Source organism: Macaca nemestrina, chromosome 15 (genome assembly GCF_043159975.1).
Source record: "Macaca nemestrina isolate mMacNem1 chromosome 15, mMacNem.hap1, whole genome shotgun sequence".
NCBI lineage: Eukaryota > Metazoa > Chordata > Mammalia > Primates > Cercopithecidae > Macaca > Macaca nemestrina.
In genome coordinates, this window is record NC_092139.1 from 28,452,823 (window position 1) to 28,464,946 (window position 12,124).

General features: G+C 51.0%; 1 protein-coding gene across 5 annotated transcripts in view; it reads right to left on the reverse strand.

Annotated features, from left to right (window-relative positions):
* Positions 1–12,124, reverse strand: part of LOC105496296 (DLG associated protein 4) — a 234,076-nt gene that overhangs the window by 159,321 nt on the left and 62,631 nt on the right. The window lies entirely within an intron of this gene.

Below are 12,124 nucleotides of genomic sequence, written 5' to 3' on the forward strand. Positions count from 1 at the left end.
TGAGGCCTCCAGGGTCTGGCTCCAGCCACCTTCCCAACCTTTGTTCTCGCTGCCCCCTCTGCCTCCTGCCGATTGACCCACCCAGCATCGGCAGGGCCAGCTCCAGTGGGTGCATGAGAGGACAAAGAGGCCCTCTCTGACCACCCTGTCTCCAGCAGGTACCCACTACCACAGTCGTGGTCCCCTCTCTCAGCACCTGGGGCTATTTGAGTGTCACCCAGAGTGTCGCTAGCTTACTGCTGGCACGTTTGCCATTGCCTCCCTGTCCCAGAACCAGAGCTTGTTGAGGGCAGGAAGTGTGCCCATCTTTTCCAACCATTTCCCCAGTCCCTGGCACAAGGCCCGGTACTTGGGCTCACTCAGGAGGTGCTGAATGAAGCTCAAACTTGCTTCCCACGCCTTCCCACCACCCACTTTCTACTCCAGCCAAATAGAACTACTCCAGCTTCCCCGAACCCTCCTACTGTGGCTGACACCCAAGCGTCTCCTGGACTCTGCCTCCAGCCAGGCCTGCAGAGAGCCCAGGCCTTGCTGGGCCTTCCTCATCCCTTTTCCCCATCAAAACCAAGCAAAGGGGAACTCCAGACTCGGATGAGATGAATGAGATTTAGGGACACAGGTGCGTGCAGGCATGCATGCGTGCATACATGCATGTGTGTGCGTATGTGTATGGGGGGAACTGGTGTCTACATTCTACCCTGGATGTGGCAGCCTCTTCCTGTCCTTATTCTTGCATTTCTGCCACTGGTTACACCAATCTGAGCTAAGTCTGAAATGCCCTGGTGTTCCTTGAGTAGCCACAGCTGTAGGAAAGGAGAAGGGGAAAAACATTAACATTTACTGAGCCCATATTAAGCACTAGGCGCTGTTCTAGCCCAAATAATAATGGTAATAAGGATGATGATAATAGTAGTGGCTAGTATTTGTCGTGCATTTAGCATGTGCCAGGCACCATCCATCCTAAGGCTTTTAATCAGATAGATCCTACTAGTATCCCCATTTTACAGATGAAGAAAAAGAGGCTCAGAGAGGTGGAGTCGCCTGAGATCACAGAGGCAGGAAGTGGTCCGGAGCTTGGCTATCTATCGTCCCAAATCTGCTACTCTGCCAGGTTGAGTAGGGTAACACCCAGGTGTCTTGGCATGGGGGGAGGAGCTTCCCCTTGCAACTCCTGCTGCCTTTGAGTGAAAGGCTGGAAGCAGCAACTTCCCGGCAGAGCGGGGCTCTCCTGGGGGACGGCTGGGCTGGTAAGACTTACCCTAATCAGCAAAGCTGTAGAACAGTGCTCCAGCCCCCCAGAGGACCAGGCCCGAGGAGTAGCAGGGTGGACGGAAGTCGTCGAGCCTGGGCTCCGCTTCCCCAGTAAGGCTGAAGATTTTCCCAAAAGCCTGGGCCAAATTTATCTGCCAATCCCCCGAAGAGCTGATTCCAGCGTCTGTCTGGAAATGTCAGCCCATGTGGTTGGAGGAACGCGGGGAGAGTTTTCCTCTAAATAGCAGGAAGCATATGGGAGGCGGATGGCATCCGCCGCCCCAACCTGCCAACTCTTGCTCAAGTGGGAGCTAAAAGGGGCCCAGAAGGGTCTGAAAATCCTACCACCTCCCAGGGAGGTTGAAGGGGGAGCTGGAGACAGAGACTGTGGCAATGAGAAGGGCGGAAAGTGGGTCCCGAAGGGCAGGCAGGCAGGAGCACCCTGATGAGCAGAGGTGCCTGAGGCTCTCAGATGGGAGTGACACTCCCAGGAATCTAGTGCAACGACCACAGTAATAATAGCCACCATTCACTGAGCGCTTGCAATGCGCCAAATCTGGGTTAAGCACTTTATTTGGATGATTTCACTTCAACTTTGCAATCAACTCTAAGATGGGGGCTGCTGCTATCCTTGTATTACAGATGAGGAAACCAAGGTTCAGAGAAGGAAGGACCTGAAATCACACTCTCTCTGGGCTGGAAAGGACCTTCCAGATCCTCGGCTGAATCACAAATCCTCTACAGACTCTGCCAAGCTATGGTGCAGCTGCCGCTTGAACACTCTCAGTGATGAGGAGATCGCCACCTACCACCCAAGCTAGCCCATCTGCAGAGAATTCTTTGTATCCAAAAGGTTTTCCTAGCCTAAGCTGGGATCTCCTTCCCTGGAGCTTTTCCTGTGAGTGCCAGACCCAGACCCTGCCTCCTCCAACAGAGATGGAAAGGCAGGAAGCCAGACCCTCTCCGGTTTCCCTTCTCCAGGCAACACTCCAGGTCCTCACACAGCCGCCCAGGCGGGGATCTGCAGCTCCAGTGCCAGCTCTCTCACCCACCTCTGCCCCTGGACCGTGGTAACCAGAACAGCCTCCAGTCACCAAGCACTTCCTATGTGCCAGGCACCGTGGAGAACCTGCCCTTGACACACTCTCCTCCGACCTTCCCCATGATACCTGAGGCAGCACTAGCATCACCTCCGCTTTACATAGGAGAAAACTGAGGCACTACAAGGGGAAGAGACGCAGGACCCTGGAGGCCTCACCAGGCTGCTGCTCTAAGTCTCTGAAGAGGTCCCTCTGGGCTCCACCTGGGACACTGACCCAGGCTTTGCCAGGATTCACCTCAACACTGGTCCACAGGGCCCCCAAGTCCACATCACCCTCCTAACTCTCTCCCCTTGAGCAGTACTCAGTCTCCACATCTTGTTGACTCTCCCTGCTAAACGCCCTTCTGTGCCATTCTCATGGTCCTGTCCTACCTGCTGTCACCCCCAAGACCAGCCCAGGATCTTGGTTTATTTTTTTTTTTAAATTATATGTATATTTTGAGACAGAGTCTTGCTTTGTCTCCCAGGCTGGAGTGCAATGGCGCGATCTCGGCTCACTGCAACCTCCGCCTCCCAGGTTCAAGTGATTCTCCTGCCTTAGCCTCCTGAGTAGCTGGGATTACAGGCGCCTGCCACTGCACCCAGCTAATTTTTGTATTTTTCAGTAGAGATGGGGTTTTGCCATGTTGGTCACTGAACTACTGACCTCAGGTGATCCACCCGCATTGGCCTCCCAAAGTGCTGGGATTACAGGCGTGAGCCACCATGCCTGGCCTTAAAAATATTTTTTTAAAGAGATAGGGTCTCTGCTGGGCACAGTAGCTCAAGTCTGTAGTCCCAGCACTTCAGGAGGCCAAGGCAAGAGGATCACTTGAGCCCAGGAGTTAAGAGGCTGCAGTGAGCCCTGATCTTGCCACTGAACTCCAGCCTGGGCAACAGATCGAGAGACACTGGAGAGAGAGAGAGAGAGAGAGAGAGAGACAGAGAGAGACAGAGAGAGACAGAGAAGAGGAGAGGGGGGGAGAGAGAGAGAGAGAGAGAGAGAGAGAGAGAGAGAGAGTTGCTCTGTTGCCCAGGGTGGAGTACAATGGTGGGATCATAGCTCATTGCAGCCTTGAGCTCCTGGGCAAAGCTAGGATCTTTCCAACACCCAGACCTAACCTGCCTTTGGCTCCCTTTTACTTTAAGGGTCAAGTTCAAATTCCCCAGCCCAATAGTTGAGGCCTTGTAAGCTCCAGCCTTGGCCGACCTCTCTAGCCCCATGTCTCCCCACCATCTCGCACACCCTTCTGCCAAACAGCTCAACAGCAGGCAGGTGAGATCTTCAGAGAGCCCCTCCCAGTTGCTTCTCCCTGCAGAATCCCTGTTCATCCTTCAACACTGCTTGGAGGAACAGAATCAACTGCCTTGGCCCTGGAGATCCCTGAGTGATCAGCACCTACCTCTCATCTCTCATGCCTCACCTGTCATCGCTGACGGAGACGCTTCTCTCCTGGGCTGAACTGAGAATTTCCCCTGGGAAGGGGCAGCTCTGATTCGTCCTTGTAGCTCCATGTCTAGTGCAGTACCTGGCACATGGTAGGCACTGATAAATGTGGAGTGTGGGGACAAATGACTAAATGAAGACCATGGGGCATGATAAAGTATTAGAGATGACCCACAAAACGCAGCTTGTGCAAGTCATAACTTTGCTATATCAGAAACAAAAAACGCTGCTGTCAAAACAGTCACAAAGCATTTGAGGATTTAGAAGAGAATCGGGGGATGATCTGGGAATGACTGGAGTTTCCAGAAAAAAGCTGCCCAAACCCAAGTAGATGAAGTGACCAGATCCCACCTGTAGGGTGGCAGGAGACAAGGAGCAGGGCCACAGAGGGGAAGGTGGGGGAGAGGCTGGGTCCATGTCCCAGCCCTGCCTCCAACTTGCTCTGCGTTGTCACGTAGGCAGCTTGGCCTCTCTGAGCCTCAGTTTCTTTCTGGGTAAAGGGGGTAAAATGCAAGGGGCATTTGGAAAATGGGCTGGAGCAGCAGATGTGTGTCTAAAGGCCTAAACACTTCCTCTACTGTCAAGGCAATGGGACTCTCTCTGCCCTGCATTCAAACTCCCAGCAGGGTTTGCAGACATCCAGGGCTTCCTCATCTTGGACCCACCTGACCTGGAAATGCAGGCTTCTGCTTGCCCTCCCAGCAGGTCATTTGGGGGACAACCCTCAGTGTCTTGGGCAGTGCCAGGCTTGTGGACTTGGTCCTGTGAAGAAGCTTTCTAACTAGCAGTGCAGAAAATGGAGAGTGAGCTCCCCATCTCTGGAGTTACGCAAGCAGTGGCTGGGCATCTCAGGACAGGAATTCTGACTCAGGATGGGAAGGAATTTAGACCAGTAGATATCTAAGGCTCCCTTGAGGGGCATTGGGTCCTTTTTCTCATTCCCCATGTGGGGCCTTGATCTAACTCCTCCAGGCTATGCTCCCAACACAAGGCAGAGTGAGCTCACTGACACTTCCCTCATCCCACAATATCCCCCAAAGGCTCCCCACTGCCTTCAGGATCAAGTCCAAGTTCTTACCCTGGCATTCAAGGCCCCTGTGGTCTGGGCCTGCCTCCTCTCATCCTATAGTTGCACCCCCACCACATGCTAAGGGACTTCGACACATTGTTTCTTCTGCCTACAACATTCTTCCAGCATTCTGGTTGGCTACTCAGTTTAGGTATCACCTCCTCCAGAAAGCCTCTTCCTTGCTCCCAGGCTGGGCTTTTCATGCCCGCAGCCCCTGTATGCACATCCACCTTAGCACCTCTCACATTCCAGACAAATAAATCTATGTGTTCCCCTCTCCCTGAAAGACTGCAATCATTTGGAGGGCCAGGACAGCTCCCTTGCGGGACAGAGAGGGTTGATATCTCCTGAGTGAAATTGGTACTTCAGAGATTCCAGTGTTCTGACTCCAAGAAAGTCTAAGGCTGCCTCAGGGAGCTTCTGACCATAAGATCGGGGTTCGAGACTCCTTTCTTTTTCTTTTTCTTTTTTTTTGAGACGGAGTCTCACTGTCACCCAGGCTGGAGTGCAGTGGCATGATCTCGGTTCACTGCAAACTCTGCCTCCCACGTTCAAGCGATTCTTCCACCTTAGCTACCCAAGTGGCTGGGATTACAGGCGCTGGCCACCACACTGGGCTAATTTTTTATTTTTAGTAGAGACAGGGTTTCTCCTTGTTGGCCAGGCTGGTCTTGAACTCCTGCCTGACCTCAGGTGATCCCCCCAGCCTTGGCCTCCCAAAGTGCTGGGATTACAGGCGTGAGCCACTGCACCTGGCCAGGACTCCTTTCAATAGTTGTATTGTTTTTTTTCTGATTATGAAAATCATGCATCTTGGGGAATTCAGATAATTACGGAAGGTGGGAGCTGCTGGATTTGGCCACCATTTGGTCTACTTTAGGTCATAGCCCACATCTACTTCTGGGGGAGCCACTTTTCCCCATTCTCCACTCTTGAGGTTCCAGTGGTGTTGACTCCACCCCCAGCTAGTGGGGGGTGGCACATAGGCCCAGGCTGCCAATCAGAGCACCAAATTCCCCTTAGCAACAGCAATTGATTGAGGGTGGGCACATCCCACAAATTTGACCGATCAAAGCCAAGACTTAGTTCTGGGACTTGTGTTTGAGCAATCAGGGAAGAATTTTTGCTTATTTCTTTGGACATGCATCTTATTACCTGTACATGAGAGCTTAATGAGAACATGGGAACAACCCAGAGAGAGCCGACTTGAGAAACAGAGAAATCAAGTCCTGGCAGCGCTGAGCCCCTGGATCCAGCTGAGCCTGAAGCCATCAGACCTCTGGACTTTACAGTTACAAGTCAATCAAATCCATTTTTGTTTAAACTAGTTTGGGGTGGGTTTTCTGTCACCTTACTTGAAAAAACTCTGAATGATACAAACAAAAATAAAAATAGAGCTCACCTATATCTCACCATCCAGAGAAAGCCACTATCAACAGTTTAATGACTAGTCTTCTGAGCATCTCCCAAGGCAGGAGCATACATGTTTATATATTTTTTTCATAATAAAAGTGAAAAAAAAAAAACAACCAGTAGATACCTAAGTAGATATCCTGTTCCTCCCTGCAAATCCTAACATTCAGGAAATATTCCAAATCCAGATGTCACACAACATACACCAATTTTTAACCTCCTGTTTTTCCCAAAAAATGCACCATGGACAAGCTTCCATGTCAACAAATAGAGATTTACAGCACTGTTTCTATAGCCGTGGAGAATGGCATTGTCTGGCCGGATGTAAGTTATTTAACCAACTCTCACAAATAGAGAATTGGGTCGTTTCTAATTTATCACTACAATCAAGAAAGGTGCAGTGGACTTACTTGCAAAATGCATATGTTTGCAGTTGCCAGATTATTTATGACTAAGATGCCATGATTCCGAAAGTTTGACTTCATGAGTGTACATTGTTCTGCCTGAGATTTAAGTCTCTTAGTGGCTGTAAAGTAGTATCTGTTTTCCTGGGCAGGTATACTAGTTGTGAAAAAAAAAAAGGCAAATCCTGGGCCAGGGTGTCCCTATCACAGCGTATTTGGCAAGGATGCTCACTGGCAGATGCGAGGGACGTGATGGGGAGGGAGGTGAATGGGGGAGGGAGGTGGTGGGGAGGGAGGCAGGGTGTGGGGTGGCGCTGACCTGAAGTCCAGCTGGCCTTGTGCCCAGCCAAGCTGACAGTGTGACAAGGCCCAGGGTGGGCCTTGTCTCCCAACTGGGTCTGACTGCCAGTGACAGAGGGAGAGGTAAGCCTGGCGAGCCCTGGCAGGACATGGCGACACACGGTACGTGTCACCTTTAGCAGTCACCGTCATAACAGCAGCAGCACCGTCAGGGATGCGACCCTGGTACTGCCCTAGCCCTCCACATGTTTCTACTCACTTAAGCCCACACCCACCCTCTGATGCTATTCTTATCTCTGTTTTGCAGAAGAGGAAACTCAGCCTCAGAAAGGGCGAGTGACTTGTCCAAGGTCACACAGTCAAAGGGATGACCCAGATCTGCTGATTTCCCAGCCCCTGCCTTATCCCATTGAGGTGGGTAGCAGGAGAGAAGAAGTACCCTAGACAAGATGGTGGGAACCCTAAAATCCTCTGTTCCTCCCCATGAGTCCTCAAACTCAGGAAAGACTCCAAATCCAGAAAAGTAGAAAGAAGAAGCAAAGCTCACCCATGCCTCCACTTCCCAGGAAGAGCACTGTGCAGTTTTCAGAAACACATATAATTCTTACAGAAATGATATAATGCTACCCATGCTGTTTTATAACCTCTTAAAAAAAAAAAAACTCCACGACACACTATGAAGTTCTTTATGCAACAATAAATTTAGCTCTGTGGCCCCGTTTCTAACAGCTGCAGCAGGCGCCACTGTGTGGCTGCAGTCAAATGGCTTTAACTGGCCCCGTGGTGATGGACAAACGGGTTGTCCCCAATTGTCCTGCTAACAGCAACGATGTTACGTGAGCACTGTCCAGCATGGCTGGATCCACATCATCCTTTCGGGTCTCAGCTCAAATGCCATCTCCTTAGAGAGGGCCATCTTGGACAGTGCCATGTCACACAGGCCTCCTACCGGTTCATCTTCATGATGTCACCATGTTAATTTCCCTCACTGCACCAATGGAGTCTCTCCTCATTCCATTTATGTCTTTGGGTGACTGTATAATATCTGCCCCTCCCCAAGCCTGTGTGCTCCAGGAAGGGTGTGGACTAGCAGGGACTAGACTCAAGAGATGTCCTTGGAACGCATGAATGAAGAGATGCCCTGTCAGGACAGCAGACTGCCCCACTCCATGACATGTCCCCAGAGTCAGTTCAGGGCCCCATAGAGCAGCCTTGGAACTCACTTCCAGCCATGTGCTGCTTGGAGCATCTATGCCCAGATGCCTGCCCCACCAGAGACCCTGGCACCAAGCAAGGCTCTCTGCACGCACAGGATACAAGGCAATGGAGCCTGGCAGAGCAGCTCCACTACCCACTGTCTGTGTGGACTTAGGCCTCAGTCCCCTCATCTGTAAAATGGGGCCAATACTGCTAATCTCACAAGGTTGTTCTGAAGATTAAAGAAGGTAACAAATGTGTTTAGCACATAATAGGTCCTCAGAAAATTGCAGTTTGGCACCCCCCATCCAGTGAGTTCACAGGTGGGTCTGACCCTGTCTCACCTGGATGGCATTTTTTACCTTTAAAAATTTTTAATGTTATTTGTTTATTTATTTATTTAGAGACAAGGTCTTGCTCTGTTGCCCAGGCTAAGGTACAGTGGCATGATTATACCTCATCGCAGCCTCAAACTTTTGGGCTCAAGTGATCCTCCCACCTCAGCCTCCTGAGTAGCTGGGACTACCGGCACATATCACTATGCCTGGCTAATTTTTTAAAAATTTTTTTGGAGAAGGGGGTCTTGCTATGTTGTCCAGGCTGGTCTTGAACTCTTGGCCTCAAGCCATTCTCCCACCTCACTCTTTTATTACTTTGGATGAGACTTGAGTATGCCTTGGCCTTCTCCTTGGGCCTGTCCCTAGGAATGTCCCACTCCTATCCTTTAATACAATTTTTTTTTTTTTTTTTGAGACAGGGTCTCACTCTGTCACCCAGGCTAGAGTGCAGTGGTGCAATCTCGGCTCACCATAACCTCTGCCTCCTGGGCTTGAGTGATCTTCCCACTTCAGCCTCCCAAGTAGCTGGGACTGCAGGTACATGCCACCACACTCAGCTATTTAATTTTTTTTTTTTTTTAGAGATGAGGTTTCACTATACTGACCAGGCTGATCGTGAACTCCTGGGCTCAAGCAATCTTCCTGCCTCAGCCTCCCAAAATGCTGGGATTACAGGTATGAGCCATTGCGCCCAGTTCTTTGATACTTGTTAAACAGCTAAATGCTCTGCTCTGTCCCCTTGGAGACTCCCAGGCCCCTCATCTGCTGCCTATGACTGCACACACCTGCCTGGCCTCCCAAGCCTTAAAAATACAAGAAGCACAGACGTGTCTGAGGAACAAATGGAGGAACCCCCGACCTTTTGCAGGGAACTTCCTGGACCCTGATCCTTGCACATGAGGCTTAAATCAGTGTGTCTGGTTTCTCATCAAACCTCCTCCACTCTTTGGCAGCACGACAAGTAGCTTTACCTCTCCAAGCCTCACTTTCCTTCTCTGTAAAATGGGCAGAATAAAAGAATCCAGGAGGATTCAAGAAGATAAAAAATGCTTAGCAAACAGCCTGTTAGCAAGTGCTCAATAAACGTTAGCTATTATTGTTACAATTTTTTTAGCCTTTTTACGGTGATATGTAATATAGACAGTAAAGTGCACAAAACAAAAATGTTTACTGCAATAAAATATCAGAAGGAAACAGTCATGTAACCACCACCCAGGCCACTGCTGGCCCCTCAGAAACCCCCTGAGGTTCCCTTCCCAATCTTTTGCCTTCTTTTCTCCACCAAGGGAATCCTTGTCCAGCCCTTATGGTGCCATTATTATTATTATTATTGTTATTATTACTATTATTATTATTTGAGACAGAGTCTGGCTCTGTTGGCCAGGCTGGAGTGCAGTGGCACGATCTCGGCTATTGCAACCTCCGTCTCCTGGGCTCAAGCAATTCTCCTGCCTCAGCCTCCCAAGTAGCTGGGATTACAGGAGCCTGCCACCACGCCTGGCTACTTTTTGAATTTTTAGTGGAGATGGGGTTTCACCATGTTGGCCAGGGTGGTCTCGAATTCCTGACCTCAGGTAATCCACCCATCTCGGCCTCCCAAAGTGCTGGGATTACAGGCCTGAACCACCGTGCCCAGCAGCCATTACTGTATTAATAAGTGGATGAAAAAAAAATAAATGAATGACTGTGTGGCCATTCTGCTGTGATCCAACCAGGTCCCTCGGTCTCAGGACCCAGCACTCCTGGCTGCCTCTGCCCTGGAGACACCTCATCCCATTTTCCAGCTCCGGCTTCAGCTGTTCTTTAAATAACCAGCTTGTTAGCAAAATAGCAGCAGTAACACCTCCCTCGCTGCCGCCCGGGCCTCCATCTTTCCACACGATGCTGACGGCTGCTCACCCAGCTCGTGCCAAGGAATCCCGTTCTCCGTCACTGGGCCACACACGCCAGGGGCTGTCTGCTCAGCTGCGTTCTCAGAGCCTGGCCCGGGGGGTGGAGGTGGGCACTGGATGGCAGTAATTTTCAGGAAATACTGGGCTGATAACAGATGAGCCCTCACCCCAAAGTCCCTGCCTCAGTCTCCCCATCCACAGGGTTAGGGGGGAGTTCAACTGAAATAATGAAAAACGCAAAGCATTTAGTGCAATGCCAAACACATAGTAATTGCTCAAGAAATGCTTGTTGTTATTCAGCCGGCCCTCATTACACATTTAGTCCCTGGAGAGGCCTTGCATTCCTTGAGCACAATAAGGAGTGTTTGCAAATGATTAAATCCTACAGACACAGCTCTCAGACCAAGCTGTCCTTATCACCTTTCCTGCACCAGCTTCTCAGCCAAAAGCAATGGCTATTTGTAGCTGCAACAACAGACTAGGAGCTGGGTCGGGGGAGACGGGTTGGGGGGGCGGCTAATTAATGGGGCCCTTTTCATGGTTAGTCATAATAAGGCGGGCGCCACCCCAGTGGGCAGCTCCTTGTTCTCACAGAAGCACTTCTACATACATTATCTACAGTGAACTTCATGGGTTAACAAAAATAAAACAAAAAGATCCCATTATATTTGCATATTATACATATTTACGAATCTTTTCCCTTCTCATAACCATTCCATCAGGGAAGTTGGGCAGGCTCTAGCAGATGAGAGAATTGGGACCAGAGGAGCTGGCCACCCTGCTGAAGGCATGGGTTCACTGCAAGTCATCTGGGGCAGCAGGGACCGGCACTGGCCAAAAGGCAGGAGGCTCTCGGGCCCTGCTGGTGTCCGGGTGGAGGGAGGTGAGAGAGGCTTCCCTCCTTCTCTCCCTCTTTCCTTCCTTCCACAGCTATTTACTGGGTACCCACTGTATGCCTGGCATGGGGCCAGCTGCTAGCTGGCCAGAGGGGAATGAAGTGGTTGTTCTTTGTCCTTGCAGAGCTAAGGCCAGAGAAAGAGGCAGATTTTTACCCCAGTGGCCCCATGTAGTGCTTCGTGGTGGCTGGGTGAGCCTGCGCGTAAACCCCTTGACCTGGTTGAGCCTCTGTTTCTACATCTGTGAACTAGACTGTTATGCCAGCAGCGCTTTGGGAAGTGGAAGGTGAAGAAAAGATGCAAGCAGCATGGTGAAGCGGTGGCACTGTGGTTGCACCCCCAAACAGATGGTCAGAGACAGGGCAGGCCCAGCACCTCATCCCAATGGCAAGGTGGGAGCTGGAGGAGCATGGGGAGAACAGGCCAGAGGGGCAAGAATGCAGGGCCCCCCAAGATTCAAGAATTCTGATGGCCTCCCCTCAAACCACCCTGAGGGCCCCAGAGGTTCCATGGTCTTCAGCACAGCTCACAGCTCCCTTCCTGTCCTGAGCCTATGTGCACTACCTGCTCCCACCTGCTTGGGTGTGGCAAGAGCTGGCCTTTGAGGTGGACAGAGCTGGGCTTGCTGTGCACCCCAGGCAGGTGGCTTCCCCTCTCTGAGGCTGATTCCTCTGGAAAATGGGCGTGATCACCACACCCACCTCCTGGTTGTTGGGAGGACTGGCTAAGACAGGCCAGTTGAACTATAAATGGTGCCCAGACATATACAAACTCTCACTGAGGTCCCTCTGCCAGCGTGTGGGTGCCAGTGGAAGTGAGGCTGGGCATTTCCCAAC